We start from the raw sequence: 22,176 nt of genomic DNA on the forward strand, positions 1-22,176 counted from the left end.
TGAATATGAGTCTGTGTGTGAGTGTGTGTGCGTGTGAGAGTGTGTATGTGAGTGTGTGTGTGTATGAGTCTGTGTGCGTGTGAGAGTGTGTATGTGAGTGTCTGTGTGTGTGAGTGTGTATGTGAGAGTGTGTATATGAGTGTGTGAAAGAGTGTGTACAGCTCTCCCTCCAGCCCGGGCAGCATCCTGCACAATAATTGCTGGGAATGTGTTGCAGTTTGAATTTGCCTCTGTAGCGTGACGCATGCGTGTGCTGGCCGCTGTGCTTTGGGTTGGGGGTTGCAACATGGCAGGGCCGCTGGCGCTCGCCTTTGCAAACTTGGAATGAACGCGGAGCGGCCGCGCTCCCTGCCTCCTGTCGAGCGGTGCAGAGCGGGACCCCGAGCCGCCCCCGTCCCCGTCCCGGCGCCGCCGCCCTCCTCCTCTCTACAGCTCCAGGTAAGACTTTAACCCCCCACCCCCTCGTCCACATGCAGATCACTGCTCTCCGACCCCTGCACCCAGAGACACACACACACACACACAGAGGGCTTGTGTGCGGGGAGAGGGCAGGGAAACCGCGCCTGACTTCTCCCCCCTCCCTCTGTCTCTGTCCACTGTTTATCTTCAATGGTTCATCGCTGATCCGCAGCCGAGACTCCCGCAACACAAAGGGAGCCCGCGAGTTTGCATTTGAAGTAAGAAGCCCTGGTGAGAATTTGAGGTGGAGAGTTTTCTCTCTCAATCCCCATCTCTCTCTCTCTCTCTCTCTCTCCTCCTCCCTCCCTCCCTCTCTCTCTCTCCTCTTTCTCCCCTCCCCCTCCATCCATCCATCTCTCTCCCCCTCCCCCCCTCCTCTCCCCTTCTTCCTTCCATCCCTCCCGCTCTCCCCCCTATTTCACTCCCCCTCCCCTCCCCCTCCCCCCCCTCCCCCCCTCCCCTCTCCCCCCTCCCTCCCTCTCTCTCCCCTCTCCCCCTCCCTCCCTCCCTCCCTCCCCTCCCTCCCCCTCTCCCCCCCCTCTCTCTCTCACCCTCCCTCCCCTCCCCCCTCTCCATCCCTCTCTCCCTCCTCCTCTCCTCTCTCTCCCCCTCCCCACTCTCTCTCCCCCTCTCTTCCCCCTCCCTCCCCCCTCCTCCCCCTCCCCCCCCCCCATCCCTCCCAATCCCTCCCCCCCCACCCTCGCTCCCTCACTCCCCCACCCCACTGTCAGTGTGTCAGAATTGCTGTGTGGGGGGGGGGGGGGGGGGGAGAGAAAGAGAGGAATAACTTCAAATGAAAGTCTAATCGAAGCCTGTAGAGGGGGGGGGGGGGTTATTTCAATTTTTGATTTCAAAGTCAATAATTGAGGGGAGGGGGTGGACCCCAAATGTCAGCTTCTCTGTGACGTTTGGGGGTTGAGAAGATACACAAACATCATCTGAGGGCGTGTTAGGGTGGGGGGGGGGGGGGTAAGGAGAGGGGGTAGAGGGGGGTAAGGAGAGGAGTAGAGGGGGTAAGGAGAAGAGAGAGAGGGGGGGGGGGGGGTAGTGGGGTGGGGGAGGGGGCAGGAAGAGGGGGGCATGTGTAATCTCACGGTATATACAAGAGGTTGATCCCATTTCTCCCCTTCCCCGGAGGTTCTTGTTAGTTTCCATGGAAGTGAGTGAAATTGACAGTGATTTGGATTCCAGGATCATGTGGTTGTATTTTATGTTATGTGTGTGTTGTGTGTGAGAGCGCTCTCTCTCCCTTTCCCTCTGACTCCTCTGCTCCCTTTCCTCCTCTGACTCCTCTGCTCTCTCTCTCTCTCCCCTAGCCCCCTCTTTTTGTTGTTGCCCTTCCCTCTCTCTCCTCCCTGCACCCTAATTATATGCATGTAGGTTAAATGAATACCTGGTCATGGGCTCCACGTTTTCGGCAGTGAAATTTGATAGTCAAGAAAGGGGGGGGGGGGGGAGAGAAAAAGTGGTTCATGAAAAATCCAACCGTTGGAATCCGTGGTGCACGAAATGATCAGGTAGCGCGAATGTTTACGGTATGTGATGTTTTGGTGTTGCTGTTGTGATTTTGTCATTTGCAAAAAAAGACACAAGACTCTGGGAGCAGCGGGGGCTTATTTTCTCTCTCTCTCTCTCTCTCTCTCTCTCTCTCTCTCCCTCCTTGCACGTTTAATATAGGGCCATTCATAATTTGGAGCGCTCCGGATTTCACCTTAACGTTGTAATATATATTCATAGCGGATTTAGTGGCGGTGCGCTTTGGGTACAGTGCAGAGGCGATCGGCTTTATAAATTTTAAATCGGGGCCAGTACTAGTGATGAGACCTGGCATTTGACGGGAATGTGATCTTTTTTTTCCTCCCCCACCTTTGCGATTGGTTTTAATTAGTGCAGATTTCACAGCGACCAGTCCAGGGGGGGGAGAAACAATTCACGGGCTTTCGGGCCAGCGAGTGCGATTGTCAGTCGTGTGGTTTAGGGTTGGTTTTAATACCCTGTACACCATTTGTTTTCAACAACAACAACAAAATCTATTGGCACCCAAACTTGGAGACATTAATCAATTATACTTTACGAGACCCTCTGAGACTGGATGACTGCTTGTTTGGCGAGGATTGTGTGTGAATTTTGGATGCCATTTAATTGCAAGCCTCTAGTGCAGATGTGTACCACAGGTCATAACAAACCCGGGGTGGTCAGGGGAAATAAAATACGTCCCGCCTGTTAAAGTAGTTCCCAAGTCAGAAATCGAAGGTAGCAATAAAGTCCGCTGGTGGATATTTGGAGGAGAGCTGATTTTTTTTTTTTTAAACGCTCAGTTTGCAGTTAATGAGACGTTTACAGAGAATCTGTAATTGGTTCTAATCAATAGGGCTACCGGTGAATGTAGATGTGGCCGGTCTCTGTAGGAATCACAGGCAAAACTTGTGAGTTGTCCCCGGCCACGCAATTTCCTCTCCCCGAGCCGGTCAACGAGTTACTCCAGCATTTTGTGTCTGTCTTCAGTGAATTGAAGTCCTGCTCTGAAGTGTACTTCTATATATTGTTGGCAACCCACGCCTACACAATCTGTTGTCCCCTTCCTCCCCCAGATCCTAGCCTCTCTGTCCCCCTATTCCCATGCAAACGCCGGCGTTACAAGCATGAGGACAAGTACGCGGTGGGACCTTCACTGAAATATTTTCCAGGCGAGACAATTGCCCTGCTGTGAACAATCTGCTTCCCCGTCCACAGAGGCACAGCAGCGACTTCTAAAAGAAACCTGTCTTGCGTGGGGTGCGTTTGTTTAATCAAACGGAATATACCTAACGGAGGAATAAAAAAACATTTCAGAGATCGGCGTGAGTAGGGGACAGTTGCTAATTGCTCAAGTCGTTTAAAAATGGGCAAAATGTTGGGGCTTTAAGGTCAGATTATTTATCTTTGTGTGTGTAAAAAAGCTTTATGCAAAATGTAAACAAATTGCATGATTTTTTGGTAATCACCGCTGCATCTTCAAATATTTTTTTAAACTTAGTGAGACACTGATTTAAATAATATAAATAAATGTGCTTTTGCTTGGGCAGTGAAAATAATGGCTGGTTCAGCAAGTGTGCAATGTACAGTAAGTCTGGTTTAAACGTGATGCATAGTACAGTATCTGTAAATAAGATTGCTGGAGTAAAATGCCATCAAGCTCAGCCTGTCATCTGTAAGCAAATATGCTAAGTGTTGTGTTTGTGCTTTAGATTAGAAAGAGGAGACCCAAGGGAGGTAGCACCATGCAGATATAACAAATCCCATTTCTAATATGCATGATATTCAACCTTTCCGCAGCTGGATATGTTTTTTTTCTTTGTGTTATTTCTGTGAGTGCTGACAATTTTTAGTTGTGTGGATCCTGGTATGGGCAACGTTATGAAGTAAAGGCAGCTGTCTGTGGCATCCCTGAAGGGAAGTGTTTGCACTCTTGCACAGGGGAAGAGCCACAAATCCTCGACACACTTCCCTGACACGATCAACATTCAGCTGCCTAGATTGTCTGCTTGGGCAATTTTTTTTGTGTTCTGACTGGCAGCATGGAGCAGAAACAAATTAAAGCCCAGGCGAAAAAACAAAGTTTTCTGCACCAACGCAGTATTCTCTCCTGCCTTTGCTTGCTCTCTGATTCTGTTTGAAGCCTTCGGTGTGGGATTCCCTCAAAGTATTCTTCCCCCCCCCCCCCCCCGATGAAATATTTACTCCTTTTGCAGATAGAATGGAGTGGAGAGCCTGTCTCTTTTCCCAACAATTAACAGTAACAGTAGTTACACATAAGGTGGTGGGTGTAAGGAACGAGCTGCCCAAAGAGGTAGTTGAGGCACGTAGTATCACAACGTTTGAGATACATTTGGACAGGTACATGGATAGGACCGGTTTAGGGGGATATGGGGCAAACGCAGGCAGGTGGGACTAGTGTAGATGGGACATGTTGGTCAGTCTGGGCAAGTTGGGCCAAAGGGCCTGTTTCCACGCCGTATGACTCTCGTCTTAATCTAATGCATTTAGAAACCGAAATCTTGGATGTTGCTTGGTGTTGGCTTTGCATTGTGTAAAAAAAAAGCAGATCAATTGCTGGTAGCAAGCGGTGATTGGATTGTTTATGTGGAAATTGGGAATTGGACAGGGGAGTCCCTAAAGAGGTGGAGGGTGGAGGGGGAAGGAGATTTAATGTTAATACTTTTAATCTGGACTTGTAGAGAATTCATGAGTATCCATAGATTTACACCAGTAATTATCATATCCCCAGTGATACAGGAAGACTATTGCCTAAAACGTGATGTCTTTATTACACTGTTTACATGTTAATCGAGCAGGTTATGTAGCTGAGGGCTAACCGTATAACAATTTTTTTTTCATGGTAAATTCTGAGCAGAAAATAGAAATCTGACTATTTTTCATAATAATGGGGGGAAAAAACTAAAAATAACATTTTTCGAGTTCCTGATTTTAGTTTTTCATCTCCCAACTTTTTTTTATCATCCTGCACATTTCTCTTTTTTTTTTCTGCTGCCCTTTGAATGTTTTTACAGCAAGATTCTGTAGCATCCTATAGCTTTGTAGTTGGCAGAGTTCCAGGCATTGACTGCAGGATGCTTGGTACCTGGGAGCTTATTGGTTCCCTGGTCAGTATCAAGAAAGAAAGAAAGAAAGAAATACGAAGCAATGAAAATGTTGGTAAACTGCCATAAGGATTTGGGGAATGTCGGAAAGAGCTCCGCGTAATCAGCTTCAAACTCCAGTCTGAGACTTTGCGTTAGAAATAGCTGCTTATTAAGTCTACGAGCCAAAAGCATTCTTGCTGACCAGTGTATTAGTAAATCAATGATTCATTGCAATGGCCAAATGCAGATTCAGTACAGGCTCACTACTTACTCGGCCAGCATGCAAAGCTAACTTTGGAAACAAATGTGCATAAAAGAATCACAAAATAGACCATAACCCGCAATAGTCACGTTCTTAAATGTGCCAACTGCTAATTCACAATTTACACCCTATCAACAAATTTGAATTCACATAGTGCAAATAATCAATCCAGCAAATTTCTACCTTTTTAAATTAATTACACTGCTGGGTGGATTTTTTTTTAAACTTTTAAATACTGACAGTGAGCCACTGATAAAGTTCAAAGTATGTTCAAATATTGGTCACTATATTATATTTCCAGCCGAAATGATTTTAGTTCAAGGTTACGCTGTTATTGCCTGATTGTGTGTGTGTGTGAGAGAGAGTGTGTGTGTGTGTGTGTGTATTTTTCCTTCCAGTTCTTTGCCTTGTTCGATACCAAAAGCATTTAGGCATTTTATTGTCTGCCTATTTCTAGAAACATATTTGTCACTCCAGTATTTCATTATAAAAATTTGTTCCCTTTTAAAATTCATTGTTTTGCTGTCCATGACAATAATGGGAGTTTAATTACTCAATAAGAGATTCCATTTTTACTGCAGGCTAGACAAACGGTATTGATTTTTTAACTTTGCTGCAATATGAAACTGAAAAACACAATTACAATTCTTTGCCTTCTGGAGTGCATTAGTCCTGACTAAAATTTGACTCTAAACCAACCAGCTGAGACTGTACAAGCATTTGTTTTGTATAATTCTTGTCGTTTAGCACAGCAATCGGGCATATTCACAAGTGCTTAATGAAAATATTGGCAGTAATATATTTCCTCTAGCACTGTTTAGCAAAATTACTACCATCTTCACCAAATCCAGCCTTGTATTCCTTCATTGGAAGTTGTTCTGCATTGCAAATTCTTTTTCAAGAATAAAACATTTTGGTAGCTTATGTTTTAATGATTCTACCGCAGTTGTTATACGGAGCGGGGTTCTGCTGCAATTGGTTCAAGGATGAACTCGCGTTAATCTTTGGTCTTTATAATCTTCTCCATTTCTCCCCCTGTCCCTCCCCCCATTTTATAAACACTTGGACTTATTGGAGAGTCTCTCTATGCATGGAGCTTAATTGCCCACTGATACTTTTAAGGTGGCTTTTGTCTACACGCAAGTCAAGACCATAAACGTTAGTCGGCTGTTGATGTCTATATGTGCACACTCGTTCTCAACAGGATTCATTGGATTAAAAAAAATGAATCCTGAGTGTTTCTGTTCTTCCTCCCGACCTCATGGAGAAGTGTGGCAAACTCTGTACTGTGGCACGGACTGGGATCAAAACCAGTACCACCCAGGTCGGTCTGATTGTCGTTCGCTTGGTCAGCGTGTTGCCTGTTTTTAAAAAAATCGTTTTTTATGTTTGTTAGTTTAATCTTAATACAAAGTGATTAAACGGATGTGCTAAATAAGGAGTGATTGAATGAAAGTGTCTGCTAAAATTGCAAAACAGAATCATAAATTCTGTATTGGAAATATTGTATGAATAGAAATATAGAAAATAAACTAGGGTTAATATGAGCATTAATATCGAGGAAATGTACCCATGGGATTATACGTTTAATACTTTGACAGAATATCATTTAGATTTTAAATGAAATATTAAAAAAAGTGAGATACTGTTTTAGTCATGAATAATTTCACAGGCAGTGCTGTACAACATTTCAATGGAATGATTCATACTTGGGTCCTAACGAACGTGCACTTTCTAGTCAAATGTATTTGTTTAATTTAACTACAGAGTTGAGCAATTTTGTGATTTTTATTTTAAAGAGATGTTTTTGTTCTAATAGTGAAATTATAATTTCTCTGCCAGGTTGCATCTGTTGCTTGTAGTGTAAAATGATTGTCAACAGTACTGCTTGCTGGAGATAGTTTGTCAAGGTGTGTCCTAATCACCACTGCATTTTTACTAACTTTTATTACCGTTTGCCTTCAGATTGTCAACGCTGTTCTTGGTCATAGCGTTCATTAGTTGCCTCGTTCACCTTTGTCCATGGCAGGCTTGTGTGATGACTCCATATTTGAGTGACTGTCAATAACAAATTGCAGCTTCACCATTCAGACGAAGAGTACTGTGATTGCTAAAGACTTCTTCAAACCAATAAACGGCTGTAACATCCACTTAATTTTTTAATTAAACTTTAAAGCTTGGAAACTTAATTACTATTTAATATCAGGCAATTAAAGTGTGTGGTCAGGGCTGTCTATATAAAATGCATCAATTTGAACCTGCCATTTGATTAATGGCCTTGCCGATGTAAAAAGTGCACCACAAAAGAAGGGATGCAAAGGGTCATATCTTTAATAGCTGTATAAAGTGCATTTTAGCTGTTATTCTCTGCAACAATTGACTCAAAAATCATATATCACATTAATTTCATTATCTGCTTTATAAGCTCAGTTTTCTTTTTGAATTTCAATTATTTTAACACTAATTTATTTTATGTCTAATGTATGAGGGGATGTGTGTAATTTTTATATTGAAAGTGTTTTAAGATATAGAAAGTAGCTTAAAAATCACTAATTGGTAACTATATTTCCTTCCCTTTGGTGTGTGTGTTTAAGTTTAATAACATTTGCTGTTTTGGATGTGTTGGCTTGTAATATTAATTTATGTTTGCTAAATGAGTGCTTTTATGATTTGCATAATATTTATTTGCTGTGTATACAGTAAAATTCCAAATGAATTATATTCCTAATCGGGGATGACAAGATTAAAACTAAAGAAAACACAAATTAACTATTCATAAAGAGCAATATCTGTGGTATGAAAGGCTAGGCTGTGAATTTTGAAGAAATGTTTTAAAAATATATATTCTTTCATATGTTTTTATTTATGGACCTTAATCATTATATATTGTTTGCGTGGCTGTAAATGAGGCACACAAGTGAAGATGTTGCCAATCTGCCCTTGTTAGCTAAATTTTACTGTTGTGGTTGCTTGTGTTAGGTGTGGTTGGATTGTGTATTAGTGGTGCAATTATTGGTTACTCGGTGCATTTTCCACGCAAAGTATTTTTGGATAGTGATGGTAGATAGAAGATATTTGGTCTATATTTTACCATTGCAGGCCTGAAATAATTTGGTTCCTCGCACTATTTCAGGAGCTACTGTTCACATCCGTGGTGTCCACAGATACAGCTGCTTGATCCCCTTCGCTTAACTGTCTTCTTATGATTGTCTGAAACGTGACCTGTGTATACGCTCATGCATGAGTTGCCCGCTTTTTAAACACTCTGCAAGATTTTAAAGAAAATTTTGTTTGCGGAAGCTAAGGAATAATTGGTTATTTGGGTCTGTTATGACTTGTCATTCATTCACGTGCATAGGTCGCAATGTGACCCATCTGCTTTCTTCTTCACCGTTGTGGCTTTAGGGTTAGGAGAAAACCCCTCTTGTGTGCTGTAAGCAATACTATTAATCGCATCCAGTCTCCAGTAGTCGCTCCGCATTGCTATTTTGCTTTGGAAGCACAGGCCCCAATTCTGTCCGGCAAAATGCCGGGCTTGCTGTTTGTGCTAGAATTTCATGATTGGCCTCTTTTTGTTTTTGCCGTGAAAGTGCAATGAGATTGTGATATGGCGGCAGTTTCATTAGTTCCTGGAAGTAGAACCATTCATTCTTGGATGAAATAGTCTTGTTACTGGTGTCATAAACATTTTTGCTGCTGATTTATGCTGCTTGGCAGAAATCTTTACATTTTCACAATAAGGAGAAAGGATTGCCATGAGCACTGGAGTTCATTTTACCCGAAATATAATGTTTGGTTCCTGCATCCTAGATTTGATTTATCTATATTTGTTATTTGGTTAAGTAAAGGTCACATCTGCGTAAAATTATGTTTAAGTTTAGTTTATTATCATGTGTACCGAGGTACAGTGAAAAACTTTTGTTGCATGCTAACCAGTCAGTGGAAAGACTACACATGATTATAATCGAGCCGTCCACAGTATCTATCAGATGCGATTAATTATACATTTTTGAGACAGCGTCCTAAAATTGTTATCGGGAAATAAAGAACGTTGTCTATTTAATCAGAGACTAGAATAGCATTGCAAACTTTTACATTATCAGAATAGTTTGGAAAAATGGTTAATGATATTTTAAAATTATTTAACATTGAAATTCAAAGTAAATATGGAAACAATTGCTCAACTTACTTTGAAACGAGAATAAAAAATACTGGTTTACATGTCTTCTGCAAGCTTTGTACTTTGAATCCTGATTTTATTTGTAAATTTTTAACAGCTAGAATTTTACCACGAAGATAGACACAAAATGCTAGAGTAACTCAGCGGGTCAGGCAGCATCTCTGGAGAGAAGGAATGGGTGACGTTTCGGGTCCTTCTTCAGACTGAGTTGCTCCAGCATTTTGTGTCTACCTTCGATTTAAACCAGCATCTGCAGTTCTTTCCAATAGAAATTTAACACGCTGGAATGAATAGCCATATTAAAATCTTAGGCAAGTGTTCCACGATTGACTAAATGAGGCACGGAAAGGAATATTTAACTGCAACACATTATTGCCTAGATTCTGATCATTGGTTCAATGCAAAAATTTGAGATGGAGCTGAAATGTTTCTTGAGGGATATAGAAAGAAATTAAATCACACGTCTCATGAATTATTCTTACAAGCATTTCAGTCTGCGATTACAGAGCAATGGTAGCAAAGTTTAGTGCCCTCCAACTGGTTTGCTTCAGTGTTTGTATGTGAGATTTGAGAAAGAAAACTAAAGCACAATTTAAACTTAAAGGGGACGAACCCCCAAAAAATAGTAGCTAGCAATCCAACTAATGTTACATTCTTGCTATTAAACACTGAAGTGCATTTCAGTCCAAAGATCTTTTGGAATGATGTGCATTAAATTTGAGTGGCATTTGTATTTTTATTTTTTCAGCTAAATGCCACAGATAGCAGAGAGTTTTGTAAAAATAGCAGCTTATATTTTCTCTTTGATATTGGCCTCCGTTGACATTCGACACTAAAACCCAGGACGGCCAAGGACAGCAGCGTTAGAAAGTTTATTTTAAAAAAGCAAGCATAAAATTCACTAGGTGCGCTTGATGTAGTACATGCTGCAAACTCTTGCATATTCCACATTGATAAATCCATACCAGTGGTTTATTTGACGATGTTTGTGCTCTGTACGTTCTCGCCAAGGTCACCAATTGTTGGTTTAATTCTTCCCCGAACGGTTTGGCAGATCTAATGAACTCAACCTTGGAATACCTTTTTTTAATATAAATTCCCTTTTCCGTTTATTCTCTCGGCTTCTGCTCTGCTTTTTATTGTTGATTTAATCTGGTGCTTGCTTTCATTTTCTCCCGGCCTTCTCTCGATACTCATTTCTGTTGTGGTTTTATACTCTGGCCAAGAACCTTGATATCCACCCTGCGACTGCCTCATAATTCTGTAGCTGTCCACAATATAGGCTGTGTTGCAGGATGCAGTCGTCTTACTTCTAAACCTCGGCCCTCTCGCAATGCAGAATGTTTTTTTCAACCCTGTGCGTAATGCGTTTTAATCTAAATACAGTTGTCGCTGTTAGTTTAGTTTGGAGATACAGCGTGAAAACAGGCCCTCCGGCCCACCGAGTCTGCCCCATCCAGCGATCCCTGCACACTAGGGACAATTTACAATTTTAGCAAAGCCAATTGGCCTACAAATGTCTTTGGAGTGTGGGAGGATAAAAACAAAGCTCTCGGAGAAAACCCACTCAGGTCACAGGGAGACTTACAATCTCCTTACAGACATCACCTGTAGTCAGTATCGAACCTCGGTCTCTGGCGCTGTAAGGCGGCAGCAACTCTACCGCTGTGCCACCATGCCGCCCGATAATCAGAAAATACCTTTTCTGAAAAGTATTTCTAAATGTTCATAAATCATAGGAGCAGAATTAGGCCATTCAGCCCATCGAGTATGCTCCGCCATTCAGTCATGGCTGATCTATCATTCCCTCTCAATCCCATTCTCTTCTTATCCCCATAACCTCTGACACTTTTCCTAATCACAAATCTGTCAATCTCCACCTTACCCAATGTCTTGACCTCCATAGCCGTCCATTGCAATAAATTCCACAGATTTGCCATCCTCTGGTTTAAGAAATTCTTCCTCATCTAGTTTCTAAATGTGCGTCCTTTTATTCTGAGGCTATTCTGTCAGGACATATGACTGCCATCTCTTGGAGTCGTGGAGCTGTACAGCACAGACACACGCCCTTCAGCCCATCTTGTCCATGCTGCCCAGGTTAGCACACTAGGCAAGTCCTATTTGCCTGCATTTGGCCCATATCGCTCTAAACCCTTCCTATCCGCATATCAATCCAAATGTCTTTTAAAAATCATAATTGTATCCGCTTCTATTGCTTTCTCTGGCAGCTTGTTCCAGATACGGACTACCCTCCGAATGAAAAGGTTGCCTCTGAGGTCCCTCTTAAAGCTCTCCAGTTTCACCTTGAGCCTGTGTCCTCTAGTTTTAGAATCCTCTACCCTGGGAGAAAAAGACTGAGTTTTTACGTTATCTATGACCCTCACGATCTTATACACCTCAATAAAGTTGTAAGGAGGTAGTTGAGGCAGATACAATAACAGCATTTAAAAGAGACTTGGCCAGGTACATGGATAACAAAGATTTAGAGGGATTTAGGTGGGATTAGTGTAGATGGCACATTTTGGTCGGCAAGGGTCAGTTTCTGTGTTGTATGACTCTGACTCTAAGGACTCCCCTCTGTCTCTGATGCTCTGTAGAAAAAAGTCTCAGTTTATCAAACTTCTCCCAAAAACTCAATCCCAGGCAATGACATGGTGAATCTTGTTGTACAGGTCCACCACTGATTTTCCAGCACCTCCTTTAATCCGGACAAAATTACAAGAGCGCACTTGAAATCATCCCGTGGAAGTCCTTCCGCAATTGTGGTGCCTTGGCCGGGTGAGGCCGACATTCCCGGCTGGTATCACGGCTCCTCGGTGGTCTAGGTGGACTGTTCCAGCACTGTTGGACCCCTCTCAGAGGCCGTGACCTCATGTCCGGCAAAACAGATAATCCAAAACGGCTCAGGAACCAAGGGTGCCGGAAAATCGGTGGTGGACCTGTACTGTCACGTAATAATCCATTGATTCTTTTGCATGTGCCATTTTAATCGCAACCAGAACAATGCAGTAGGGTTCAGAGAACCCATGTTATCTTTATAATTTAAAACATAGAATAAAGTACATTTGTATGAAATTCATGATTGCTTGTATCGCCAATCAGCAGAGCATTGTGTTATGTTATTATCAGATGAACCCATTGCTCTATGCTTTGACTATCCATGAGCCAATTTAGTTGTATTTTGCCTCTGCATACTAACGCACAATCATGGAAAACATGATAATAATTCAGTGTTCTATCCTTTAATGCACACCATATTAAATTAGATTTAAAATTTGAGTGCTGTAAATTTCTAGTCATAGTCATACAGTGTGGAAACAGGCCCTTCGGCCCAACTTGTCAGTGCCCACCGGTTTGGAGCCAGGTATTTTCTGTGTGGGGGAAAATAAGAGATTATTTCATTTTGATTAGAATGAAAACTCTCAGATATTACTTTGTGAGGTCTTGCAAGAATCTTTTTGGACTCTTGCTTAGCATAAAATAATGAATTCAGTTCAGGCAACTGATCAGGATCAATCTTGTTTGTATTTTTGTAAGGTCTGGTGCAGCGGGTAGATACCCGCGTACGATCCTGACTACCGGTGCTGTCTGTATGTAGTTTGCATGTTCTTCTTGTGACCACGTGGGTTTCCTCCGGGTGCTCTGGTTTACTCCCACACTCCAATGACTCGAAGGTTTGTAGATTAATGTAGTGCAGTTTACTTTAGTTCAGAGATACAGCACGGAAACAGGGCCTTCGCCTCTGAGAGTGGGAGGAAACGGGAGCACCTGGAGAAAATGCACACGGTCGCGGGGTGGATGTATAAACTCCGTACAGACAGCACCCGTGGTCGGGATCAAACTGGCTTCTGTAAATTGCCCCCTAGTGTGTAGGATAGTGGTAGTATACAGGGTGATCACTGGTCGGCATGGACCAAGGACACAATTCCATGCTTAATCTCCAAAGTCTAAACTGCTTAAAGAAAAGTTGCATTTTTAAAAGATTTGCTACTTGGTTGTCAGAATGTGCCAATGGAAATTGGGTTCAATCCACCAGTTTATTATTGTCACGTATTAATATGCAGTGAAAAGCTTTGTTTGTCTGCTATCCAGTCAGATCGTGTCATGTAGATTATAGCGTTAGTTCCAAACATGTACAAGGTCCGTAGTGCGGTAAGTTGGAAGTTCAGGACTATACCTTAACTAATGGGAAGACCATTCATTCGTCTGATAACAGCAGAGAAGAAGCTGTTCCTGAGTCTGGCGTTGCGTGTTTTCAAGCCTCTATCGACAGGAGAGGGGAGAACAGGGAACGACCAGGAAAGGAAATGAGATGCGTTATTTGCAATGTTCACCAAACACTACCAAGTAACTTTCCTCATCTTACACCCTTTTGTCTCCTTTTCACCTCCAGCCTTTATCTTTTACTCCACCCATCTGCCAATCATCCCGCTCACTTGTATCCACCTATCACTTTGTCCCGCCCCCGTCTGAAACGTCATCTGTCCATTCCCTCCACAGATGCTGCCTGACCTCCAGCTGTTTTTATTAACAAAGTCGAATGTTATTAAAAGTAAGGATACTTCTTAAAATATGTAGAATATATCAGAGGAGTGTGAAGAGGGAAAAATAGCTTGTTATTATTTTGAATAACATTTGATCGGCCAGCACAGTGGTGCAGTGGTAGAGCTGTTGTTGTCTCAGAGCCAGAGACCTGATCAGGGTTCGATCCTGGCCTCTGGTGCTGTCTGCACGGAGTTTGCACGTTCTCCCTGTGACTGCGTGGGTTTTCTCCAGATGCTCCTTACTCCTCCCACACCCCAAAGACGTACAGTTTTGTAGGTTAATTGGCCTCTGTAAATTGTGACCCTGGTGTGTAGGGAGTGGATGAGAAAGTGGGATAACGTAGAACTAGCATGAACGGGCGACTGATGGTCAGCTTGGATTTGGTGAGCCGAAGGGCCTATTTCCATGTTGTATTTTTAAAATGAGGTGCATTCTGCTTTTAATTTTTTTTCTAGTATTTAATGTTTACTCTATTTAATTTATTTTCCTTGTAAATGCGTATTTTAATGTATTCCAAGGTGAGTGTTAAAGTTTATCAATAGTATTTGTAACAAAAATAAGTTTCAAACTTTTTATAATTCATAGAAATACTGCTAGGCCATTCAGCCCATCGAGTCTACTCCGCAATTCAATCATGGCTGATCTATCTTTCCCTCCCAACTCTCTTTTGAGTAACTAATTTAAAATTCTCTTCGTGAACATCATATCGTTATGTTATAGGTAAATGTTGAGCTAGTGTTTCCTTTGCTCCAGTACTGATAACCTCAAATTATCATACAAACTTTAGTTACAAAGCCATGTACCTTTCTAAGTACATTTGATCTTGCTGATCGCAGATTAAATCTAAAAGTTAGATGTTCGACTATTTACAGTGTTGTGAATTGCATCAAGTCTTCTTTTTTTTCCCCCTCTCGATGTTATATGAAGCGATCATTGGCACATTAACTCCAAGGATTGACTGTGTATCTTGTTTAAACATTTGAAATTAAATAATATTTAGGTTAATAATTCTGTGCAATTACATAGTGTTCAGAAAGGGGTCTCCAATAATAGGGCAAATTCGTTACATATGAAAGTTTGCTAAATTAAATTTGAAACCATATTGTTCATTACACTCAGAGTCTAACCTGTCAAGCTATCATTGCAACAACGCTGGGGGATTGGGGCCACTATTCACTGTTTACTCTAAACTGAGTGCAGCTCATGCATTTTAGACGTACGGGTTTGTAGATTAATTGGCTTGGTAAATTTATAAATTGTCTGTACTGCGTGTAGCGTAGTGTTAACGCTGACTCGGTGGGCCGAAGGGCTGTATCTCTAAATCTCTAAAATATCTCTGTATCTCTAAAATCAGCTGTTCCTGAGTCTGGTGCTTTTGGGCTTCTGTACCTTCTTGCTGGACGGGAGCGGGGAGAAGGAGGAATGGGGTGGGACAAGTCGTTGCTTATGTAGAAACAAGGAACTGCAGGTGTTGGTTTACAAAAACAGACACGAAGTGCGGGAGTAACTCAGCGGGTGGGTCAGCCAGCATCTCTGGAGATCATGGATAGGTGATGTTTTGGGTTGAGACACGTCTTCAGACTGGTCTGAAGAACATCTTGGATTATGTAGGCTGCTGTTCTGAGACAACATGAAGTATATATGGAGTTTGGTCAGTGTGATGGACTGGGCTGCATCTACAACTCTCTGCGGTTTATTGTGGTCTTGTGCAGAGCTGTTCCCAAACCAAGCTGTAATGCAACCTGACAGTATGCTTTCTATGGGGTATCTGAAGAAATTGGAGACATGCTGAACATCCTCAGGCTGTGAAGGAGTTAGAGGTGTTGGTGTGCCGTCTTGGCTGTCACTTCATGTGGTTTGTCCATGACAGATCATTAGTGACATTTAAAGCCCTGTCCCACGGTACGAGTTCATTCCAAGAGTTCTCCCGAGTTTAAAATAAAATCAAACTCGTGGTAAGCACGGAGAATGAACGTTGGGGTACGTCGGAGCTCGGGGACGCCTCTCAGTGCTAACGGCAGGTACTCGGGAAGACTCGCAGACGGCAGGTAAGCACGGGAAGACGTGAAGATTTTTCAACATGATGAAAAATGTCCACGAGAGCCCCGATTACTGACGAGTGACCATTACCATGAATCTCCGAGTTCGAATCAGGGCAAACTCGGGAGATCTCTCGGAATGAACTCGTACCGTGGGACAGGGGTTTAATGCAGAACATGTGTGTAACACAGCCATCTATGTTACACTTTGGGAGGCATGGTGATGCACTGGTAGAGGTGCTGCTTTACAGCACCAGAGACCCAGGTTCCATCCTAACCACGAATGGTGTCTGTACAGAGTTTGTACTTTTTCCTATGACTGCATGGGTTTTTCCGCAATTTCTCCCACATTCGAAAGATTACAGGCTTGTAGGCTTTTTGGCTAGGTATAATTATGCTCTAAATTGTCCCTAGTGTGTGCAGGGTAGTGTTAGCGTGTGGGGATCGGTGGGTTGAACAGCTTGTTTCCATGCTGTACCTCCTAACTAAACTAAAGGACATACAGTAGATTATCTCTAAAGCAAAATCTTGCTTTATCTATCCTTCCAACAGCTAAACCTCTTTCCACGCATTACTGCCACGCCCCAGACCAAAACCATAAATTACCTGGGGAATTATTGAACATAGAACGGTACATCACAGGAACAGGCTCTTTGGCCCACGGTGCCTCTGCCAAACATAATGCCAAGACCAGCTGTTATCGGCCTGCACACACCCATATCTCTCCTTTCCCTGCATGTCCCAAAGTCTCTCAAGGCCGCTATCGTATCTGTCCCCACCACCAGTGTGGCAGGGTGTCCTGGCACTCACCACTCTCTGCATGAGGAAAGAAAACATCCACGCATTTCCTTAAACTTTGCTGTGCCATTGGTGTGCTTTTTTGACCATTGTTTGATAATTATCTATAATTATTTGCCAATTTTTGGTTGAGCCACCTTTATGACAAGCAACCTGAAGCATTAATGTTGCGATGTTTGATGACTAACACTAATGCTAGCAATCTTTTACACAGGTTTGAAGAAGAGTCCCTTTCTGAAGGGTCCCTTTCTTGAAGGGTCTCCACCCAAAATGTCACCTATTCCTTCGCTCCATAGATGCTGCCTCACCCGCTGAGTTTCTCCAGCATTTTTGTCTACCTATGTTGTCCCTTTCCGAAACATCATCTTCCCATTTCACAGATGCTGCCTGACCCATTACATTCCTCCAGTAGTAGTTTCTTGTGTCTTAATCTTTTCACCAATTTGCTATCTGAAAGGTATTTTTTTAGTATTTGTATGTTCAACGTTTTGCAAGGATAGTGTTGCATAAAATTGTCTATTTGTGAGAGATTGTTTAAATGTCTCTACATTTGGTAAACAATATAATTTTCAGGCTTTATACACATTTATGTGATATACATTTTAGTTCAGTTTAGAGATACTGCATGGAATCAGGCCCTTCAGCCCACTAAGTCCATGCCGACCACCGATTACCCGTTTACATTAGTCATGTGTTATCCTACTTTCTCATCCACTCCCCACACACTGGAGATTAATGACATTCAATTAACCTTCAAACCTGCTCGTCTTTGGGATGTGGGAGGAAACCCACACAGTCACTAGGAGAACGTGCAAACTCCGCACAGACAGCACCCGTAGTCAGGATCGAACCTGCATCTCTAGCCCGTAAGGTAGCAGCTTAACCTTTGTTTAAAGACATCCATAGAAGAAAATAAAACTGCACTGATGAGAAATGAATATCAACAACATTACAATATCAATACGTGCAAAAAGAAAGATCAGTGATTTTTTTGTTTCTAATGCAATATACACTCTAAACATTGTTAAATATTCTACCATTCATCTATAGATGTTAATAAAGTCACATATTCTAAATGCAAAGTTAGTGATTTTTGGCCTATTTTAATAAAAAAAACAACAGCCCATTCCTCTCTTGGATGCCTTAATGCAGAAATGTATCTATCTTGTGGTGGAATTAATAAAAGGTATTATAGTTTATGAAAAGGTATTAGGTTTTCTAAATGTTTAGGACCGATCACTATCTGCACAATATCTGATTAATTATTATTTATGCATTGCCAGCTAATTTGCCACGTCAAAAAAAGAGGTGTTTGTCTTTATGGTCATACACAGTCCATTTCTGGATAAATGCATCTAGCTTTTCCCTGAGGTATTAATTTAAAGGCTTGTTTAGTTTTGCTGATCTGGTCAACACCAGCGCGTGCATACAGTCTGTAAAGTAAATTATTATACATGTGGGCATCTTCGGCCATTCTTACCAAGTAGCTGTTTTCCCCCACACGGAGTTTAGTCAACGTTCCTGGACGAACAGACAGGAACAGGAGATATTTCTGTTACTTTAATATAGTTTAGAAATAGTGCGGAAACTTCCGCCCATCGAGACCACTCCGACCAGCGATCGCCCTGTATACTAGCACTATCCTACACACTAGGGACAATTTACAATTTTACCAAAGCCAATTAACCTACAAACCTGCACGTCTTCGTAGTGTGGGAAACCTGGAGAAAACCCACGGGGACAATGTACAAACTCCACACAGACAGCACCCGTAGTCAGGATTGAACCCGGGTCTCTGGCGCTGTAAGGCAGTAACTCGACGGCTGTGCTGTGCCACTCTAAAGAACTGCAAAGAAGTTTGCTAGAAATTGTACTGATGTAATTTTACCGTTCTCGAGTCTTGTTCTGTTGGCTTCCAATTAGTAATTTTGTCCATGAGTGGTGTCGTTTATTGTCACGTGTACCGATGCACAGTGAAAGGCTTGTTTGTTGCATGCTATCCAGTCAGCGAAAAGTCATGATTACAACAGAGCCGTCCACAGTGTACAGATATTTTATTCATTCATGTCTTTATTATCAATTATTTTAAAAGGTAAAGCAGAAACCTCAGAAGAATATGTTTAAGTTGAACATGTCCGAAGCAGGCACAAATTTGTAGAGCACTGATTGATTGAAGATGTGATCACATTCCAGTGAGTTTTAACTAAAGCCATCCCCACAATAACACTGCAAGACATTCTAATCTGTCTTTGTTTGTGTTTAAAGATCTTTGACTGATTCTCTCAGTCTGTCAAATATGCCACTGCCACAACATTTTTAGTTTATTTATTGTCACGTGTACCAGGGCATAGTTAAAAGCTTTTTGTTGCATGCTATCCAGTCAGCAGAAAGACTATACACCATTAATATCGAGCCATCCACAGTGCACAGATACAGGATAATGTGAATAACGTTTAGTGCAAGGTAAAGTCCGATTAAAGTTTGATGGGAGGTCAGGACTGCTCTCTAGTTGTTGGTAGGATGGTTCAGTTGCCTGATAACAGCTGGGAAGAAACTGTCCCTGAATCTGGAGGTGTGCGTTTTCGCACTTCTGTACCTCTTGCCTGATGGAAGATGGGAGAAGAGAAGGGCGACTAGGGTGAGACTGGTCCTTGATTATGCTGCTGGCCTTGCCGGGGCAGTGCGTAAAAACGGGCATTCAGAGAGGGAGAATTCACCAGAAGTTCATTTTTTGATCCAGTGGTTTCCAGTAACTCTGTCAAGCACCGATAGATGTGTCTTTGAGAATGACAGAAAACATGGAAACAAGACACTCAACATGGTTTGAATGTTCTGTTTTCTGGATTAAGGAATATATTTATTTTCCGTCTCCTTGTTAGGCCTGTTGCTCGGTGGAGAGGAACACATAGGAGGTTTGCAGTGAATAATTTCTATTGGCATGGCTGAAACATGTTCAGCTTTGTGGCGTTTGCAGTGTAGCAATGGATGAATCATTTGTGCAGTGTATTAAACAGGCAAGCAAAGTATTCACAAACTCCAGAAGTGCATTTTCCGCATTTCTGTGGGGATGTAAATGTTATGTTGCTTTTGAGTTGTGAATTATGTAATTAGTTATTGGAGTGCTCGTTGCTTGATCTCAGATTTTGTTTTTGAACCCAAGATACCCAGCGGTACAGTGGCGCAGCCTTGGGTGCTGTCTGTATGAAGTTTGCACGTTCTCTCTGTGGCTGCACGTGTTCTCTCCCGCACTCCAAAGACGTGCAGTTTATAGTTTAATTGGCTATTGTAAATTGTTCCTAGTGTGTAGGATGTAGGATGGGTCAGCAACCTACGGCCCTCGGGCCGAATGCGGCCCGTAACCTGAAATCATCCGGCCCGCAGGTGGATTTTTTTTCCCCGTAATCATCCGGCCCGCCGAGCACCCGCCCCGAAAGCGGCCGAGCTCTGGCTGCACCGCATCCTGCGCAAAGCCGCCGGCACGAACGCACACCTTCTGTGAACACGTTTAAGAAAGAACTGCAGATGCTGGAAAAATCGAAGGTAGACAAAAATGCTGGAGAAACTCAGCGGGTGAGACGTGCAAGGATTGCATGAGGCTGCCTCACCCGCTGAGTTTCTCCAGCATTTTTGATACCTTCTGTGAACACGTGATTTGATGCCTGCTATCCGGGGCGGGATCTAAGTGAACACGTGATAGATGTGGCCCGCCATCCGCTCACAGACGTGTGTCCCGACCCCTATGCAGAACAAGGTTGCCGATCCCTGGTGTAGGATAGTGCTAGTGTATGGGGATCGCTGGTTGGCGCGGACTCAGTGGGCCGAAGGGTCTGTTTTTGCACTGTATATCTAAAGTCTAAAGTTGCTCCTTGACCTGCTGAGTTCCTCCAGCACTTTGTGGTTTTCCTCAATTAGGAAAGTTTCTTGTTTCTAAGTATAACATTTAGAAATCATTAACTTACCACTTTTGGTTATACTTATTGCATAACAAGTCTTGATATTTATCATTTGGTCAGTTTCTTTTTTTTTTTAAAGTACCTATAAGACTCTGGACTCCATTTATTATGGTATTTTAAACTAATTTGACTGATGTTAATGAAAATAGTGTTACTCTAAAATAAATTGTGGTGATCTTGTGATTTTAAATTTGTTATTTTTCAGAGAGAGAGAATGCAAAAAGTACTTGAATGGATTTTGTTCAGTTTAACTTATTATTGTCATGTGTACTGAGGTATTGTGAAAAGCTTTTTGTTTGTGTGCTATCAGTCAAAAACAAGGCTATATATGAATGCAATCAAGCCATCCACAGTACACAGATAAAGGGTATAACACTTAGTGCAAAGATGTAACATTAAAGTCTGATAGAGTTAGTTCAAATGCCTCCAATGAGGTCAGGACCGCTATCCAGCTGATGAGAGGATTTAGTTTAGCGAAACAGTGTGGAAACAGGCCCTTTGGCCCACTGAGCCCGTGCCGACCAGCAATCTGCGCACATTCACACTATCCTACACACTAGGGACAATTGCACATTTACACCAAGCCAATTAACCTACAATCCTGTACATCTTTGGAGTGTGGGGGGAAACCAGAGATCCCGGAGGAAGCCCATGCAGGTCACGGGGAGAACGTACAAACTCCATACAGACAGCACCCGTAGTCAGGATCAAACCCGGGTCCCTGGCACTGTAAGGCAACAACTACCACCGCACCGCCTGATAACAGCTGGTAAGAAACTACCCCTGAACCCGGAGTTGTGCGTTTTCAAACTTCTGTACCTCTTGCCTGATGCCTGAGGGAAGAAGAGGGAGTGACCGACCGGGGTGAGACTCGTCCTTACAGAATTATCTCAGTCTCGTGTTTTTGGTGGGAGTGGGATCGCTGATTTTACAAAAGCAGTTCGCCTCTCAGCTACACTCATTCTGCCCCAGCTCTGCGTATGAAGAAGGCATCGAGAGGTTCCAATGTTCCAGATATATGTTATCGCTTTCCTGTGAAGTGATTTAAAATGGCAGTGGTGATCAATTTTGAGCTCTGACATTTAAAGCTGTGCATTAGCCTGAGAAACAAACATTCATTGTTCAGTAAACTTGTACTGATCTCAGAAGTCAGTGGAAAATCAGACTGTGTATTCCTGCTCTTTCAGATTGATGTAATGAATTTTTTGCATGTTTTGCCAATCAGTCTATCTTTGTTACTGAATGATAACGTGGCATTGTTTCAAGGTGATAGCAAAATAAGCCTTTCTCTCCTTTTTTGTTTTAGAGTTTTAATTTA

At 42.4% G+C, this 22,176-nt stretch overlaps 1 protein-coding gene across 9 annotated transcripts in view; it reads left to right on the forward strand.

Moving 5' to 3' along the window:
• Nucleotides 1-248: 248 nt before the first annotated feature.
• fign (fidgetin) overlaps nucleotides 249-22,176 on the forward strand; it is a 117,190-nt gene continuing 95,262 nt past the window's right edge. Inside the window, exons 1-3 of one of the 9 annotated variants that reach the window (XR_008723734.1) lie at nucleotides 483-690; nucleotides 3,051-3,365; nucleotides 7,309-7,721. The gene's annotated coding sequence lies outside the window, so the exon portion shown is untranslated. Of the gene's footprint in view, nucleotides 439-471; nucleotides 691-3,050; nucleotides 3,366-7,308; nucleotides 7,722-22,176 lie in introns of those variants that run through there. The other 8 variants (XM_055638151.1, XM_055638153.1, XM_055638154.1 and 5 more) reach the window with 8 other exon arrangements.

This window comes from Leucoraja erinacea, chromosome 7 (assembly GCF_028641065.1).
Source record: "Leucoraja erinacea ecotype New England chromosome 7, Leri_hhj_1, whole genome shotgun sequence".
Taxonomy (NCBI): domain Eukaryota; kingdom Metazoa; phylum Chordata; class Chondrichthyes; order Rajiformes; family Rajidae; genus Leucoraja; species Leucoraja erinaceus.